The sequence below is a fragment of the Sylvia atricapilla genome, chromosome 2 (assembly GCF_009819655.1).
Source record: "Sylvia atricapilla isolate bSylAtr1 chromosome 2, bSylAtr1.pri, whole genome shotgun sequence".
In the NCBI taxonomy this organism is placed as follows: Eukaryota; Metazoa; Chordata; class Aves; order Passeriformes; family Sylviidae; genus Sylvia; species Sylvia atricapilla.
Window position 1 is genome coordinate 71,604,047 of NC_089141.1, and position 19,569 is coordinate 71,623,615.

The 19,569-nt window shown below is 36.5% G+C and overlaps 1 long non-coding RNA gene across 1 annotated transcript; it reads left to right on the forward strand.

Annotated features, from left to right (window-relative positions):
• The first annotated feature begins 6,311 nt into the window (after positions 1-6,311).
• Positions 6,312-7,233, forward strand: LOC136374368 (uncharacterized). The gene is made up of 2 exons (XR_010745894.1): positions 6,312-6,401; positions 6,896-7,233. It is a non-coding gene; the product is annotated as an uncharacterized lncRNA (long non-coding RNA).
• Positions 7,234-19,569: the final 12,336 nt, after the last annotated feature.

Below are 19,569 nucleotides of genomic sequence, written 5' to 3' on the forward strand. Positions count from 1 at the left end.
TCAGCTTTCTTAAGACTTATATTGTTAGATTTCACTGATCTCAGGTTAGGTTAAAACCCTCAATCTATTCTTCTTTGCAACCTAAATTCTACTCTAGTCTGTATATTTACTGAGAGTCTCTATTAGATCTGAGCCATATTGCTCTGTTATAGTGTGCACTAACTCTCACTTTCATATACTCTCACCAATGTAACTTCTTTCAGTCACTCAAATCTCCTTGTTGTTAACAAGAGGAAAAAGGAGGAAATGTGAAAAAAAATTAAATTCAATGGAAAATTCGATATATAGATTGTTATTATTTCAGCCTTTATGTCGCTCCATATCCTGAAAAATGGTGAATTTTTAAAGTTAAAAATAAAATGAACTCTAGCTATTCTTTAACTGAAAAAAGACCAAACTTTTCAATCCTCCCTTTACATACAAACATTTCAAGTGCTTCTTGCTGCATTAATACATAGGAGTATGTGTACTTATGTACACATATATATCTATGTATATGTGTGCATGAGAAATGCCAAGTTGAATTTCCTTGGTGAACAAAATCTGGTTCTGCTAATGAATAGAGGAACAGGAGGAGTATATTCAGAAAGTGGAGAACGTGGGAAGATAGCTATTGAGGTCTGAAAAATCATAACATTTAAAGGGTTAATTTTTCTCCAGAAGAGCAGATGGGAACATACAAGTAAACTTTAAAAGCCTACAGGATGCTAGCTTAGCCTCTAAAGTGAATTCTTCAGAAAATATAGGAGGCCCTATGCAGAAGTACATCACCATTTTCTTTGTACACTGCAGTAAAAATAATAATGACATTAAAAGTTAGGTTCTTTCAGTGCATCAAGTTTTAAATCTCACAAGGGCAGAGATATCAAACTGTCAGTATAAGTAGGGAAAAAAAAAAGTTAAAAAATAGAAGATCACAAAATATGTTGTATATCTAAAAGAGGAAAAGACAAATCTGATTTCATAATGCTGTTACACAGAGATTTCCATCTTAGAATTTATTCCCCTTTTCAGTGTTGTCTTGGAATAGTATTTTATTTATAAACCACTCATCTGCATAGGCATTATTTTTTGTTGGTAAGTCTGCTTCTCTCAGTCCTACTTTGTTGCTGTGTCTGATTTCACACAAAAGTAAGAGAGCATCTGGGACACTGGGAGAGAAACACTGAACATCTTAGACAAGGGGATACCTATCTTTAAGAAATGTGACATTTACTATGTGACTGTGTGACAGATATAGTAATGTGTAACTCTGAATACTTGACACACACAAAATTGCTATTCTTTTACACAGATTTATATGTTTTATTCTGACGAGATATTTCATAACATAGGAAAAAAAAATTAAGCAATTCACAGTCCAGTGAGCAATAGACCATGTATTCCACTTTTACTGTATTACTAATCATTCATAAAAATGAGAAGGCTGCAACACACACCAGTGTTACTTAATCAATTTGAAAAAAAATAATAACTATAATTAAATAAATAAATACCTTTGTTGATCCTTCACTCATTAGAGCAATTTCCTTACTGCTGTCCTATATTCAGATTTAGAAAAAAAAATTCAGAATGCACACTTTACAGTATTGATGAAAAAGGTAAGATAGTTGGAGTGTTGACATCCAGGACCAGAAGTATGCCGTGCCTCAAGAATCTTGACTTGAAGTATGCTGCTTTTCATTCTTTCAGGTTTTCTGGTACCACATTATATTAATTTATACTAAGCTGGGGATGATAAAAGCAATTTCATTTGATGTTTGCAAGCCTATTTGAGTTGTCCTAAAGTCATACCACTGTTTGCCAAGAAGTATTTAAAATATTTTAAGATATTTTAAGCTCATTGATATTTTAGTCTCCTGGAAGATTATTTATTCAGTCATATATCATCCCTTACAGTTTAAGGTTGTCTTCAAGGTAAAAAAAATTCAACAAGCTTATATTAATAATTTGAAAATAGGTCAGTGAAATGATGCAATATTTAATATTGTAACTGTATTATTAATGATTTATGTTTAACTTAACAGATCCTTGCATCACATGTAGAACTTAAATATTTAAACATAATGGAAAAAAAATCCAAACCTACACAAAGAAAATTTCCCAAAGGTGCAAAATTGTTTTCTTTACATGTGTATAAAGTTAAATTAAAGGTACATGAACCACTTTGTGATTATTATGACTAGTTCTATCAATTATAAACAGGATACAATGGAATCTGTATATTATTAGAAAAGAAGCAAAAATCTCTATATTGAAGAGAAAACTGCTTATCTTGTTCAAAGATTTGTTTCCTTTGTCTTTATTTATCCTTCTTCTGGCATAGCTCCAATATGTTAGGTGGAATTTAGGCACCTAAATACAGATATAGGTTTCAGAAAATCCCTGTGAAAATAAGCAGTCCTTTGTGGGGGTGGGCGCAGCCCCAGCTGCTTTGCCCTGGAGGGAGCCAAGCTGAGGAGTTAAGAAAGAATTTTGCAACTTCACCCAGAGCCCCTAAGACAAAAGACAAACTTTTAGTCACAGCGACCTGTCCAGAGACCCACAAGCCCCCTCGGGATTTTATGTAGATCTGTTCCAATTGATTGGTTTTGTACTCTTTTCCTCCCACCCTGGTGTCCCATAAAACCCCCTGGGTTTCCTCTGGTTGGCAGAGGTTCCTTGTCCCTGGATCCCTTTCGCTGGTACCCTCTCAATAAAGTACCACCTGCAGAAATTCCATACGAGACCTCTCTCTCTCTCACCACGGCCAGCTAAAAGAGGGACAAACTCACATGGGCATGAGCTGAAATCACTGAGCTGAAATCACTGCTCGGCCCTCCTGCTGAGAAGCCCCTCTGCCAGCTGAGGAGCGCCCTGACCCCCCCAAGAAGCTGTTTTTATCGAGACATCTTTTGGAGGTGGTTGTGGCTCTCTGGGTCCCAAGCAGCAGACCCCTCTACCAGCTGGAATAGTCCATGTTTGACTTTGCAGTCCTCTGGGATCAAGACTTATGTTTCTGTCCCTGTGCAAAACTTCTGTGTTTTGATTGTTTCTTTTTCCCCCTTATGTTGTACTTAGTTTCAGCTATCCAGCATTGGGTTGATCTCTCAGTATATACACACACCAAGAATTATGACTAACCATAGCTACAGACTCTTGGTTTTTGAAAAGCTGCTGATAACTCCTGCTCTTTTTATGGAATATATTCATGGACCAAATATCCACTTAGAGAATGAGAGACCTGTAAGAGTACAAATTTGCATGACATTATTCTATAATCATCATCCTGTGAACTTCTCTGTCATTATGTCACTCTACATTTCTATTGCAGCTATGAAACGTTGAAAAAGAAATTCAGAATTCCTCATGGCAAAAGCCAGTGCAGAGAAAAGGACTTGTCTCTGTAATTCAGGAATGAAGTGTAGGAGCAGCAAAGAGCAGGTCCTGACTTTCAGTCACTGTTTCCAGTACACTTAATAGATACTGATTCATTTTCTATGCTTGTAATTATTATAGTGCAGATATAATTTTTTTAAATGCATTTCTGCAGATTCCAATGTGTCAACCTCTCCAGCTTCACAGGTACTAGGTATATTCAGCATATTGCTCAGTATTTTTTGCCCCTATCAAAGAGACCTATAGAATTGTCCAGCAGAAATGTATTTCTGACTTTACCAGATACATTGGAACACATCCAGAAAAGGCCATTGGATACAATCAATGCCACAGTTTATGTAGAAAAGGACTAACAATCTGAGGAATAATTTTAGCACAGACATGCAGCTGATTCTTTGGGACTGTACAGAAATATGTACTTACTAGCAACAATGTAGTTTCTTAAACATAAACAGGGCTGGTTGTGAGACAAAATCCAGCTGTCCATCTCTATCAAAACCAAAACCATTCTGGCTTTACATATAACTACATTTTTCACACTCCTAGGCCTTCAGTTCATCATGACAATTTGAAATTAATTTGTTATCCTGATAAGTTTAAAAAACACTCACACTGATTCCTCTTTAGTTAATTGGAAAAGACAAATTTTTCACAGAGTAGTTGAACTCATATTAGTTTCTCTTAGGTAAAAAATATCAAAATCAAATTGAGGTACTTAGTTTAGTTTGAAGGAGTATTCAGGTTCAGAGTTTTAAATAAACAAAATAGTTTTCATGGAAAATTACAGTTTTCCCTGGCTGATAATGCATTTAACTAAATTTTTGAGTCATATATTCTCTGTGTTTTAGGTAGTTCCACTTGACAGATTAGACAGATTTTTTTTTTTAATATATTATATTCTATTTTATGTTATTTTAGTTTTTAGGTGCCTGACTTCCAAATTTAGGTTTTGATTTTCAGAAATTAAATACTTGCTGTACTTAAATTGAAACATTGCCTTTAGAACCAAATTTTAGGATAGTTCCTACTAGGATCTTAAATCAAAAATTATTAAGATATTATATCTGCAAATACCAACTGGTTATTTTATATCAACATAGATACTCCCTCTGATTGTGAAACTTAAACTCCAGGCTAGATGTTCCTGACTGGATGATCATGGTTAAAAACTGCAGGATTTTGAGGCTCAGAATGTTGATATCATCTTTCACAACTAGGATGATTTAATTACTGCAAATAAGTACAGGATTAAGTCCAAGATTTTCAAAGGTTTTGGCTGATTATACAATTGCCGATGCTGTGAAGCTTCAGCTGTATCTGGTGGGAGTTGTTTGCTTTCATTAAAGCAACACATATTATAAAGCTGTAAATATTACTAATGGGATAAAAATACTGATCCTAGACATTCAGGTATTCTACTAATACAAATTATTTTAATAGCACTGAGCTCCAAAGTCCATGGAATCCTTATGTTGGTCATTTTTCAAGTCCAAGACATTTTCTGATCCAAGACACACAAAGATCTTGTGTACACCTACATTGTTAAATCTGTTGTATCAACACAGAACCTGAAAACATTTAGGTATTTATTAACCACACAACGATTAGACATAAAGTTTGAGTTGATTGCAACTGAGCTGATCACAAGTAAGTTGATTGTGAACTTTAGAACCTAACTTACTACCTTTCTTCTGACATCTCATATTTTTAGGTGAAGAGAAGATGCACAGAGTTGTGGAAAATTTTGCGGTTTAAAAGTTCTCAGAGTTATGGACTTTAAAAAAGTGTTTCTAGTAAGAGTTACTGAAAAAAACATTAATGCATATTAAAAGAATATATACTTTCATAGGAAAAATTCCCTGTAAGAACTGTATTTCATTAAATACTATCTGAAGAGAAAAACCCAACCAACCAGAGAAACCTAGCTCTGACCTAAAAGCCAAATTTTTGAGATGTTTATGGAAAATTTCACTCTATTTCCAAAGAGACTGGATTTTTTCATAATACCATACTGACTTCTCATTTAAATAAAATTCAGCATTAAGTTGCTGCATTTTTCACAGAATTTGGCATTTTGCTGACACAGAAGACCTGACAGCATAAGCAATTAATGTACTTTATATAGGGAAACTGAAACCTACAGAGTGTGTGTTTTTGTATGCAGAAATGGGATTGTTTCAAACAATCAGACTGTGGAGAAGCTGAACCATTTGGCTCATCTCATATCTGCTTCAGCATTATTCTGTGCTTTCTGCTCAAATACTTACTGTGAGCCAAATGGCTGCTGTGTCAGGTCCAAGAGCAAACATTTTCTCTTCAGGACACTTCAGCTGCCGATCCAGCACAGAGGAGTTGTTCCATTCTCTTCCCTTGTGGGCACTCTGATGCCAGAGAGCTGAGAGAGGATCTGGTCCATGTTAATGGTCCATTGAGCATGTGTACCCAGCACAAAGGAAAACAACAACCAGCTCATGCTCCTTCTGCAGCACGGCCCTTCCTATAGCAACTTCATGTGGTGGGCAGTTCTGGCAATGCTGAGCAGTGAAGAACCCAAAGGAGAGGTGTGCAGGCCTTATCAATCATAAATTTATAAATGAAGAATAAAAAGACAAGACAGGAAAAAAATATATTGAAGGGGAAAGCATGTGTCATTTTAAGTATTCTTTGATAGTTCCTCTTTTCCTGATTATTTTATCATAGACTCAAAGAATGATTTGGGTCAAAAGGGACATTCGAACTCCACACACCCCAATTTCACCTGCTGTGATCAGGGACATCTTCAACTCGATCAGATTGTTCTGAGCCCATTCTATCATAACCTAGAATGTTTCTTGGGACACAGCATTTGTGTTTGGACTATCTCAGCTCCTGATTGAAAATTTAGCTACCTAATTAAAAACATTTTCATTTAAATCTGCTGCATATAAGCTTCTCACATTTGATCCACTTGAAAGTCCTTACTGCTTGCATTTTACTGACACTGAAGAAACAAAATATTCTTTAATTCTACCAACAGATATCAGGTGTTGTGGTTTGAAAACAAACCAAGTGAGAGGCTCTAAGTCAGAAATAAAATTTAATGAGACGAAAAGGAAAAGGAAATAAAATAAAATAAAATAAATACAACAATTATTAAAAAAAAAAAAAAACAAAAAACACTGACATAGTCAGAATACAACCTGAGCAGGGTGATGGAAACAGTCCAGACAAGGTGGTCTTCCTGAAGCAGAAATCTCATAGAAAGGTCTGGTAGCTCCAGTCCTCTGGGAATCCAGTGGGTGAGAGCTACTTCTACTGTCCCAAATCCCAGCTTATATCTAGGTGAGAATGCTTGGCTCCTCCCCATGGGCGGAGCATCTCACAGTGGGATGATGAATCATGGAAGAGGGCCTTGATGGCCCATTAAAGAGAGATAACTCCCAGAGGGAGTTATCTGTGAGTCATGCACAAGGCATTGATGGGCCATTAACTGAAGATGGTGATAGAATACATCCTAAACTATAACCCAGGACATCAGGAAACAGGATTGTTTGTGTATCAAACACCTGCAGACAAACCCTAGGAGCTGCAACCAATTAATTTGACTGGTGTTTCCTTTGCATTCTTTAGTTTCTTGGTAGTCAGAAGTTCTCTCTTATATCTCCCATAATTTATTTATTTTCTTGTCAGATATTTGTGCTGCAAAAACTCTGATTAACATAGATTCTAAAAAGAATGTTTGATAAGTAATCATCAGTCTTCCCTACTGTGATGTCCAATCCCTATAATATAAGGGATTAATATTCACATTAGGATTTTATATTAATTTTCAAAATACAGTCCAGTATTTATCACTAGTCACCAAAAAAACCAAAATTAAAAGTGCTGCAAAGACACCTTGAGTTCCAAGAAAAGGTAAGAACATTTGTGCTTATGTTGGAATTTTGCCTGAAAAGTGAAAGTGTGTATTTATCAAAAGCTGTGTCCTGGCCAAGCACAGAGATGTAATTGAGAAGGAGTGTTTAGAGAATATAATCTGCCACTTTCCTTCTGGAGGCTGTAAAGGTAGAGCAAGGTTCTAACCATAAATAGCCTGTTAACATCTAACAACCTTTTACAGAATCCCATGTGAGTTTGTGAAGGATCTGACCTGATGCTTTCCCTAACAATTACCATTCAGCTATAAAAATAATTTTAGGTGGCAGCCTTCTGACTGCCACAGGCTCTCAGAGGAGCATGAACTGGATCCAGATTTCCATGCCAGTTCAGAATTATCTCACCACTGGTGCTTAGCTGTAGGCCTCTAGTGGAACTGGCTGCTTGCCTACTTGCCATCCCAATGAGGAGTCTGTGTTCATAAATTCAAAATACTAGCTCTCACAGCCTGCTGGAATTACCACAGTCACCCTGTTTTCAGTCAGAAAATTCATACTCATGCTGAGTCCTTCTGAGAATAAAATTCAATATTTCTGAATTTCTATGTACTTGGACAATTAAACATGTCTCCTGATGATGTGTCCAATTGCAAAAGTCTGGCAGTTTTCTAAATGTTACCTCCAAATTGTCAGGATCACCAGAAAGGGCATGGTTGAGGAATGCCTGGATTTTAAAATAAATAGGTACAGAATTTGTGAAGATTCTGTTTTATAGATTTGAAATGAGAGGAGTGTGGAACAAGAGGACTATGAAACTTTGAGATGTCTGTGTTAACCTCTTCTTAAAAGGAATAGGGAGAGATAGACATCTTTAGGTCATGAATCACCTCAGCTCAAGATAGATGTTTAAAACAGTTCTGCTGATTTGCATCCTTAAATTTCTTATTTCTTTTGACTGACTTTAAACAGATGTGGATACAGTCTTCTACACTGCATGTGCAATGACTCCCATCAGTGCAGCTCCAAGTCTTTCCTAGGATTCTGCTGAGTGGCCACTTGATTTTTTCAACAGCAGATTTTAGCCAGGCTCTGAAAGCTGAGATTGCTACAAGGCCACCATAAGCCATTAATGAAAAGCAGCCAATGGGAATTTTAGGGTTTGATGTACTCTAGAATAATTTATATAATTTATTCATATCTTCATTTGCACGTTTTCTGATCATTAGCTATATTTAGATTCATTGTGAAAAAACTCAAACCAATGCCTACTGAACAGTGTTATTGGGGCAGCTTTTTACACTTGAGTGCTGCCAGAAAACATTCTGCCAATAAACTTCTTGTATGGCTTGGTATCATAAAATGTTCAAGTACCTAAATAAAAACAGCTCTGTGCATTCATTTTATCTAATGTTCTATTCTGACTGTTTCATTCAAATATTGCATGTAAAGTATTTTCAGGGTAATTGTCTGTATTCAAGGCAGAGACATCAAAATTTTCCTTTTTTTTAAGGTGTGTTTACCTGTAAAAAGACAGCCTTGACTGGGTATTTTACATAGTCATTCAATCCTTAAAACAAAAGAATGGTATAAAATTTCACAGGTATCTTTTTTTTTTTTTTAATACAGAAGAAACATAATTTCACAATATTGATTAGCCTCAGAAAAATACATACAAGAGCATACTATTATTTTCTCTCTCCTTAAATCTTTAAAGGAGCTACAGAAAAAACTTATTTTAAATAGTTAAATGGATGCAAAGTATATTTTGACTCACTGACTTACTGTATATCTGTAGAGCTCAACATTATTTTTGAAGTTAAAGAAGTAGGTTCAAACAGCAACTTATTTTAATATATTGAGTATTTTAATAGATAAAAGTTTCTTTACCCATCTGACACTGCAATAACTATTTACACAGAAAACAAAGATAATAGAAGTAGAACAATGGTACCTTTTAGATATTAGCATGAAGGGAGGAGAAGGTGTAAAAAGTACTAAATTAAATTAAGTATCAGCAGTGTCTGCCACAGTATTACTTACAAGAATAGTCACCTCTGTCTCACTTTTTTCTTTGGCTTCCAGTTGCTTTCCTGCAACAGCTGTGAGTGATAGTAGTACCAAGACTACTATGTTACTTTTTTGCTGTTTGGTACTTGCTTTTCAATCTGTAAGGATTTATTGGTGTGTGGAATGGGGTGTCAGATCACCTCACAAGGAGAATATAAAAATGCAGATGGACTTAAACAACTGTTGTGTATAATCCTGCATGCATGCTGTGAAGTTCTTTGTGTGTCTCTTAGACTGAGGTCTCAAAAATATCCATTTTCTGCTTAGCAGCCTAGGGAATCATTGCTATAAAAGAGCTTTCCTTCTATTTCTCTCAGGGTTTTTTCTTACAGAGTGCACATTTGTTTTTATCCCTTTTTTGGCTTGCTGAAGTCTCACACTATACAAGAAATGACCACTTCTCCTTAACCTTGTCAGTAAAGTTAGTAAGCTTTTCTAAATCTGTCAGAAAAGCACATCCTCATCCTGACAGAGAACCTTTTTCTCAAGGGAACCTCCTTCAGCTTTAGTCTGTGGTGCACTTGTAGAAAATGGTATATAAAAAATGCCTGTGAAGACAAGTCAATTTATTCTTCAAAAACTTCAGCCTTGAAATACAATTATAAATTAATATTTTCATATGCATTCCCATGTCTGCAGATACAGTTTATACAGTTTATATGTGCTATATTTCTCAGGTTTTTTTTACTACTGTCTGATACATTGTTTGAATTATTTTCTCTGCAGTGAGGAAGAATATCTCCATAAGATTTTAATAGAAAGAGACAGAAGAGAAAAGGAGTATACTAAAGTCTAACATTATTGGGGTTCAATCATTAATATGGGGAAAAAAAAAAAAAGGACTAAAGCTTATTTCATTCTGTAATAAAAGCTTCCTAAAATATGGCAAGTTCCATGCTTGTTTTCCTTCTGACATCAAAATGTTTGTCAGTTCATGTGTTCTGAATTCCTCCCATCATCACACTTAAGATGGCATCACTGAATACTCTGTACTATCTTTTTACTCTTCCGGAAAAGCTATATACTGTATAGTATAGTATATATATACCTAAGTAGTCTATATATACATATGTCCTATATGCATATGTCCTGGTGAAAAAGTTTAATACCAGGATTGATCTTTCCTGAAGTTAATAATTTGAAGTGTCCTAGTTTTGCATGGGGTAGAGTTAACGTTTTTTCATAGAAAGTGGTAAGGGGCTGTATTTTGGATTTATGCTGCAAACAGAGTTGACACCACAGGGATCTTGCAGCTATTGCTGAGCAGGACTTACACAGAGCCAAGACCTTTTGTTCCTGTCACAACACTTCATCAATGAGAAGGTGAGGGATGCGCACGAAGTTGGGATGGAGTTGGGACACAGCTGGAACAGCTGACCCCAACCAGCCAAAGGGATATTCTGTAACATATGGCATCATGCTCAGCATATAATCCCAGGGGAAGGAGGAGGAAGGGTGTGGGGGCATTCAGAGGGATGGTTTGTTTTCCCAAGTCACCTTTATGTGATGCAGCCCTGCTTTCCTGGAGATGGCTGAGCACTTTTTTGCCCTAGGGAAGTAGTGAATTAATTCCTTATTTTACTTTGCTTGTGCTTTAGGTTTTTGCTTTATCTAATAGGTTTTGCTTTATCTATAAAACTATCTTTTTCTTAACCTAAGGTTTTTCTCATTTTTCTTTCTCTGATTCCTTTCCCAGTCCTAGGAAGAGTGAGCAAGCAGCCAGGGGAGAATTAGGAAGCAGCTATGTGGTGCTTAGTTGGTGGCTGCGGTTAAACCATGGCATGAAGATAGCTGTTTAGTCTGAAAATTTGGAAGAAATGAAGGAAATAAAATCTATGAATGCCTCCAACACCGTTTCTCTCTCTCTCTTTTTTTTTTTTTTTTTTTTTTTTTTTTTTTTTTTTTTTTTTTTTTTTTTTTTTTTTTTTTCTTACATAGGACTAATATATAATAGCTTTCAGGGCAACATAAGGTCCTGGTCCTGGTCAGGTTATGATATATGTGACAGTTATATAAATAAGGATCTGATATTACATAACTTTATTTTATGTATAGACATAGGCATAACTTCAGACAGTGTTTAAGTAGATAGTGGGAACATATGCCAATGTCCTTTTAGTATCTTCCCATTTCAATATGACTATTTGGATGCCATATTTAAGAATAGCTTTTAAAACAATTACAATTTTTAAAAATAATGTAATAAGAGTGGAGATCTCATGATTTTGAGAAGTGAAGGAGAAAAGAAAAAAAATAGGTTACCTGCTTTCAATTGCAACTTAAAGAAATTCTGACTGGTGTTCCTGCATAAACTGCTGATGTACCTGCAAGTAACTATCCCATTGCCTTCATGTCATTTGAATAGGAAGAAAGAGAAGAAATCAAAGGAGTAATTAGCATGATAAAGAGAACAGTCTATCTTTACTGGATTTATTATTATTATTATTATTATTATTATTATTTTAAATTTAGATAAATAGGTGTAAGTCTTAAAATAAGCATGAATTGCATTCCACATCAGAGCCCCCTCTCATTTTCTGAGAATGAATGGGATTGCTGTGGAAATATGTAAAATGCCATCTCCAAAATATAAAGTGCAGAAGAAATAAACACAATATTGTAATCCAATAGGTGTAAAAAATATTAATTCAAATTTAAACAAATTAAGGCAATATATTTCTAGGAGTAATTTTATTTATAAAACTATGATCTTAATATAATGCCCTGTCTATGGTCACAGTTGGACTAAGGGAGTCCTGAGGAAAGATATGGGAGGGGGTTTTGCAGAAATGGTGTTGAAAACAGGGTTGATAACTGAGGCAGATAGGTGTATTCGATTGGAATTCTTCTATCTTCTACTTAAAGGAAGCTGTGTTTTTAGGGTTTGGGATTTGTTTTTCTTGTTTTTTGTTTTTTCATGTAAAAATCCAAATTATTTTGCTAGTGCACTAATAAATAAAAAATAAAAAAATAATCCTCTGCTTACTGTTTTGGTATAGTGGGAAAAAAATCCCTAACATCTGTAACGTTTTCAAAATTAACATCCTTAATAATATTGAAGAATCTGTACCTGTATAACTACTAACACTGATAGTCTCCCACAGGTGGCCAGGGTATGGAGATGAGAATAGCAACATTCTGGGATGCATTGTTTTTTTAATGACTGCAGAGTGAGTTATACAGAGAACTGTAAAGGCTCAAACCCAAATATAAAACATTGCCTTGCATGCAAGCAAACATGGCAAAATTTTATTTACAAACAGATTATACTTCTTCCTTTTCATCCAAAATAGACTCCTTCTAAAGTAAGTATGAGAATAATCCTGGCCAGTGACAATTCCTTCCCTATCATGACTGGAAAATGCTTGGAAGAAGACTGAATGTCACAATGAAGTTCCATGCCAAAACCTGATAAAATATTACTGTCCCATAAATAAGAAGTATAAACCAGAGTATGCTAATATCCAGGAGTAGCTCCATTACTAATAATACAGGCACAACGAAAGATGTTGAAATTAATGGAAAATGCTAACATAGACACTCAGGGAAATGTCTGCTTGCTAACCACTTCTGCTGTATTGAACCAGATAGTCCCGGTATCTCTTAATAGCAGCTGACTAAAGACAGCCTATATTGCCAAAACTTTAAAAGTTCAATTTAACCAAAATCATTCCCAAGGCTTAGACCTTATTTCAGCATCTGTGAAAATTATTGCGGCTTGGTTGAAGTGAGTAAGAACAGTTTTTTTGCTTGTTTTTAAGACTTTTTTCCCAAAAAATTTCCAAGACAATCAGAAGCTATCCTTTATATCGTTTTGTCCTGATTCAGTTGCCAGGAATAAAGCAACTACCTGAATCTTCTTGATCATTTTCTGCTTAATACTCAGAAAGACCTTTATATTCTCCCTATCCATGTTTGAGAATTAGCCTGCTAAAAGCAGTAATTCAAAGGCAAAGGTTTGATGGTTAAGGTTTTGCCATATCATTTGGTAGGTATTTAGCAAGAACAGCAGATTATTCATTTGTACCCAGAAAACTAACCCTTAGCCAGATTGTCTTTGACCTTTTGTGGCACAGTTCCCATCTCCTGGGGTGTCCTGGCAACAAAGTCCTCCTGAAATTTCTTTGTAGATTGTGAGCTGATCATGCAGGAATTGAAATGGTGATGCCAGGCATATACTTTGCATGTTCTAATGAGTTTTTCTCTATTCCTCAGGCCAGCTGGCTGTGCAAGCTTTAGATAATGTACAGAAACCAAAGCCAAAAAAGCTCAGATTATTAAAAAAATAACTGCAACTCAAACCAGAGATATCTTAAGGATTTTTAAGGCTTCAAACGACTGCAAAGTTAATTTTCACCTAGTGAATATGAATAGCAAAACGGATACTAGGGAACTTATATAAATTCTGCATAGCATTCCCTTTTTTTGGTAGCATTTCATGCAAATAAAATTAAAATGTTTTCTCACTTGGCCTAGCAGAGCTTTGGCTAGGTGTGGAACAGAGCTGCCGTTTACTCTCAGTTCCCTCATCCTGAGGCAAGAGTAGTGGGTTGCAGTATGATAATGAGTAGATTGAATGAAAATATTAGATTCAATTATATTTGGTAGTAATAGGTGTGGGAAGGACATAAGAAGGAGCTATAGAATTTTTTTTCCCAAGAGCATTGGAGGCTGAAATGGGCTATATCTTACACTTTCAAATGTAAAGCCTTTTTTCTGTTGTTAAGTATAAAGAAATTTCATTAGCTAAACATGAAAAAATTGCTGCCAAAGGTAATGATAGAAAGTCAGCCCATTTTTGACAGGCCTCGGAGACTATCTGACCCACCAAAAGGCAAAAACCATGCAAGTTTGTATGCCACACCATAGTGAGAAGTATGACTAAAGGTTTCATCCTGAGATTATTTTCACATAACTCTAGTTATACACAAGTCTAACAGCATGAAGACATGTTAGATTTTTTTTTTTTTTTAATTGTGGAAAACACGGACATATTTCGTCTGATCTTTAAAGGTATCTAAAAAATAAAAAAAAATCTTAGACCATCAGTGTATGTCCATACAAATAGAATTATAATAGTAAACCTAATATGTTTAATGCCTTAAAATTCTCCACCTCAGGTTGTGGGCTCCCTGCCATCCACACCCATCACTGAAAATGATTTTTTTTTTGAGCAAGGAAAGCATGTAGATATGAAATTTTATTCTACTTATGGAAAAACATAAAATCATAAAAAATGCGAGCTTTTCATACTCAAGCAATCAGTGTGATTGCCTTGTTGGATTCCACACCATTTTTTGCACATTCTAACACTGTCATTTGAGTGTCATTTGGCTTTCCCAGGACAATCAATGATGAGTCTTTGAGTCAGTTTTGCCTCAAGGTACACACACCAGGAACACACAAAGGTGATAGGCAATTCAGCCTGAATGGAAATCTGATTGCTCAGAAAATGTTAGGGGAAAATGCAGCTGTTCTGAAACAGTTACCTCCAAAAACTACACAGAGCATCTAGCATCACATTTAACTTTTCTTTTAGGATATGTGTTGTATCAGTATCTTTGTCAGAATGAAAAAATCAGTTTGCAGGTTAAAAGTATTTTTTTTAATAAGTAGTCAATGATATTCAAACATACAATTCTGTGTAGTGTAGGCTGGCTGCTCCCTGGGGGCCAGGTACTGCCTGCAGTGGATGCTTGATTCAGCAGGGAAGGTGTTCCTGCCAAGGGGGTAGGGCAGGCACAGGGAGGAGCTCCAAGCCCAGAATATGGGGCACATTTATTTGTAATGAGGACCCAAACACACCTGTCAGGGGTGCAGATCAATGAAATGCATGGATGGACATATACATGATTACAACACAGCTGAACTGTAGCTCAGGCATGGGCTGAGGGTAATAGGCTTGGCTTAGAAAGAGCTCCTAAAGAAAATAAAGATAAGACCTTGCTGAGGCTCCTAATTTTCATCACAATGCTGAATTACCTCCTCTGCCCCTTGGAAGGAAGGGTAGATATTTCGGTCATTGGAATAGGTATTTCCCTGCAGCCTGTGGTGAGTATTTCCTCAAGGAACTGTGTGACTGCTCCGTGTGTTCCCTGGCTATCTCAAGCACTGAGCTCACGGTAGTGGTCCAGTAGGTTCTTTCTTTGGCAGCAGCATGAACAGTGTGAGAAATAAAGGAATAGAACTTAGGTAGGAGACTTCAACTGGGTTTTATTAAATCCACATGACTTCTTTCAATCCAGGAGTCAGCCTGCCTAAGCTTGACTTGACTTGCTGGGTTTCACATTAAATATGGAGGTGGGGAAGTGGGGAGGATACAGCTTGGAACTAATCCAGAATGGGAAGGGAGTGACCCTGAACCTAAATTACAGCCCATAGAACAATTCAAGAAACAAACTGGGGAGGAGAACCGGGACCTTGCCTATCGCTGAACCTCCCCACTGGAACCTTCAGGACACTAGGGCGAGGCTGTGGAGTGATAGACAAGACCCTTAATTTTGACTGACATAGGACAATCACTGGGGTAGACCAAAAGGGGGTTTACATGAGGGTAGAGGGAGAAACTATTGTGAAACAGTATAAAACAAACAGATACATATAGAAAACTGGGAAAACCCCAAAACACACCACTACAGAACTGTGACCCAAAGAAAGGCTAGACTGAATCAAACTGTCTTGACAGGAACTGCGGCCCACAGCAGACCCATGTTTGAGCAGATTTTTTTCCCAAGGGTTTCAGCTAGTGGTGAGAACCAACATTGAAGCAGATGAAAAATATAAGGAGGAAGGAGCACCAGAGAGAAACTTTTAGGGACTAACCTTAAACCATATTCTCCATTTATCCTGCCCCTCTCACAGAAGGTAGGTAAAAGAGTCTAGTGAAGGAGTAAAGCTGAGCACAGGATGAATTAGGCAGTTAGAGATGTTCTGCTAATTTAATCTTCACTATCCAAATCTATTTCAAAGGAAAAAATTAAATTAACTTCCCCATGTTGAGTGTGTTTTGCCTGTGACACTAATTAGAGAGTGTCTCCCATTCTATATCTTTATCTAAAAATTTTCTCACTCAGTCATTCTATTGAGAGAGGGAAGTGGGAAAGTGACTTGGTGGCCATCTGGCAGCCAGTAAAGATCATGGTGTCCTAGAATCATAAATTTATAGAATCAGAATGGTTTGGTTTGGAATGGAGCTTTAAAAATCATCTAGTCCAAAAACTCTGTCACAGGTAGGAACATCTTCCAGTAGCTCAGGTTGCTCAAAGCACTGTCCAGTGTGACTTTGAATATTTTAAATGATGGGTCATCCACAACTATTCTAGACAGCCTATTCCATTATTTTACCACTCTTGCTGTAAAAAATATCTTTATGTTCAAACAAAACTTACCTTCTTTTAGGTAAAAAGCACTATTCTGTCTTTTTGTTACAGATCTTTATAAAAAGTCTCTGCATTTCTTAGACACTCACTTTAAGCACTAAAAGTCTGAAAGAAGGTCTTTGAGGTTCTTCTCTTTCCCAGGATGAACTACCACAACTCTCTCAGCCTTTCTCTGTAAAAAAAACATGTTGCAGCCCTCTGGTCATTTTCATGGTCCTCCTCTGGTTCTCCTTTCGCAGGTCCATGTCTTTGTTGTACTGGGGGCCCCAGAGCTGGATGCAATACTTCCAGTGGTCTCTCAAGAGAGGATAGATGAAGAGCATCTCCCTCATGACATCTCCTTCTCAGGAAGCTGCAGAGAGAAATGAGGTCATTCTTCAGCCTTCTTCTATCCAAGCTAGACAAACTCAAAATCCTTTGCTGCATCTCATAGGACATTCCTTCTACTTCGTCTTGTTGAACTTCATGATGTTTGCATGAACCTACTTCTCTAGCCTGTCAAGGTCCTTCTGCATGGCTTCTCTTCCCTCAAACACACTAACTGTACCACACAGCTTGTTGTTGTCTACAGACTTTATGAGCATGCACTTGGCCCCACTGCCTATGTCACTGATGAAAATACTTAATAGCCTTGGTCTCAGTATGGAGCCTTGAGAGACACCACTCACTGCTAGAGTTTAATCTGGACATTGTGCAATTAACTTCAGGTCTTCTGAAATGGCCATCCAGGAAATTTTTCATTGATCTGGAATCAGATTTAAACAGATAGAATGACAGGGGCATTTTGAAATTCATGTTTCTTGACATTTATTTTGTGCATAAAATGTTCTTGACCTTTTCATCTATACTTGAAAATCTCGGCCTAAAGATTTTATTGTGCTTTCTATGCACTGCTGGAGTTACTACTGAGATTGAAACACTCATACATTGAAAGAAAACGAAATAAAATTACAGTTCTGTGTTTCTTATTTCTTCAAGTACAGGAATGTGACACATTGGGGCTTAGTATAATACTAAAAAGAGAGTTGTGATGGGTTGACCTTGTCCAATCTATCTCTATCCTTCCAGCAGGACACAGGGAAGAAAATAAGATGGAAAAAAACATGTGAGTTAAGATGAAGGCACTTTAATAAAGCAAAAGCAAATACCAAGTGCAGAAGCGAAGGAAATCAAAACATTTATTCTCTAGATTTATACTCTGCTTCTCATAAGCAGAAGATGTCCATCTGATTCCCAGGAAACAGAACTTCAGTACATGTAGCAGTTGTTCTGGAAGATTACACAATAACTAATATTGCCCATTCTACACAGCAACACTCACCACTACTTTTTATTTTCTGAGACACCATATGATGTGGTATATCTCTAGTCAGTTTGGGTCAGTTGTCCTGCATATGTCTCCTTCCAAGAACTTGCTCACTCCCAGTGTACTGATGAAGGGGAAATATTGGAGAGATGGCTTCATGCTGTGCCAACACTGCTCAGCAGAATGTAAAACACTGTTATGTTACCAACACCTTTCTAACTACCAATTCAAAGATCAGTGTTAGGAGTGATGCCATGGGGAAAATTAATTTCCCATAATTAAATCATCTCAGCCAGACCCAACACAAGGTTTCAACCAGGCATTGTAGCATTTGCCATTTCCTGATCTTGTGCAAAAAGTAAGATGCAAAATGGAATAATAACATTGTCACATTTTATGTGAATTTTTTCTCCTTATAGACAGCCTTTGAAAATGCCAAACTTTTACCTCAAAGTTTTCTATAAACCCCACAGTTTTTCCAAGCACTCCTCAAAATACATATTTTAACTATTGACTTTGTACCTGGCACTCATAACTCATCTACCAGCTGAAGATTCAGAGATGACCTGTTTTCACTTTGATCCACAGACTACTGTATTTAAACTGTAGCAATATTTGGTATTGTGGTTCAACAATGTAGTTCAAGAGCAGATATTACTTTTGACTTAAATCAGATTGATAAGATTTGTTTAAGATACATAAATTTAAAGTAAAATTTAACCCCATCCATCATTTCTTCTTCAGCAGTAAGTTGATTGATTCATTCACCTCTATTATATATTGGATAAGGACCTGGAATATCTCTGGTTGTTGTAATGCAGTTTGCTTGTGCAGTTGAGGAATTACAATCAAGGAGAGAAAGAAAAAATGATTGACACGAATACATCTCATTATTCTGCTGAGAACTTGTTTTGACGTATCAGTCAATGTAAATCATCAGTGTTACAATATCATTGATTACAATTTGCTTCTCTTTGATCACATCAGAAATTTCTTGTCAAGATAACATATAACATGTATTTTCCAGAAGATCTTAACTGTTTTATTAATGTGTCTCACCTCCTCCTGCTGAAAACCATACATACCACCTACTTGTAATTTGGGTAGCTAACTGAAGTGTACTACAAGAAAAAGTAAGTTTAGCTATCTTCTTGAGAGCTATTTGTGAACTTAACCTGAAACCTGGAAGTAGATGAAAACCCAGAATAATCTAACATGCCTTTGGATTATCTAAATGCTAATAATCTGGAAGACACAGCAAGTCTGCTGATGACACACACCTGAAGGATGGGGTACCATCGAAAGGGACCTGGACAAGCTCAAGAAGTAGGCTCTTTTGAATCCTTCACGCGTTCAAGGCAAGGTTGGATGGTGCTTTGAAGATGCCCATGCTCTTGCAGGATGTTTGGACTTGATGACCTTAAAAGGCTCCTTTCTATCCAAACTATTCTGTTTCTATTATTTTATGAAGATGACAAGTGTAGGTACAGTGTTCCAAGCTCAAGGTCTTGGCCATGAACTACCTGCTAGGTTAGAGTGGGATAAAATGAATGAGATTCCAGAATTCTGCATGGGCAAAACTGAA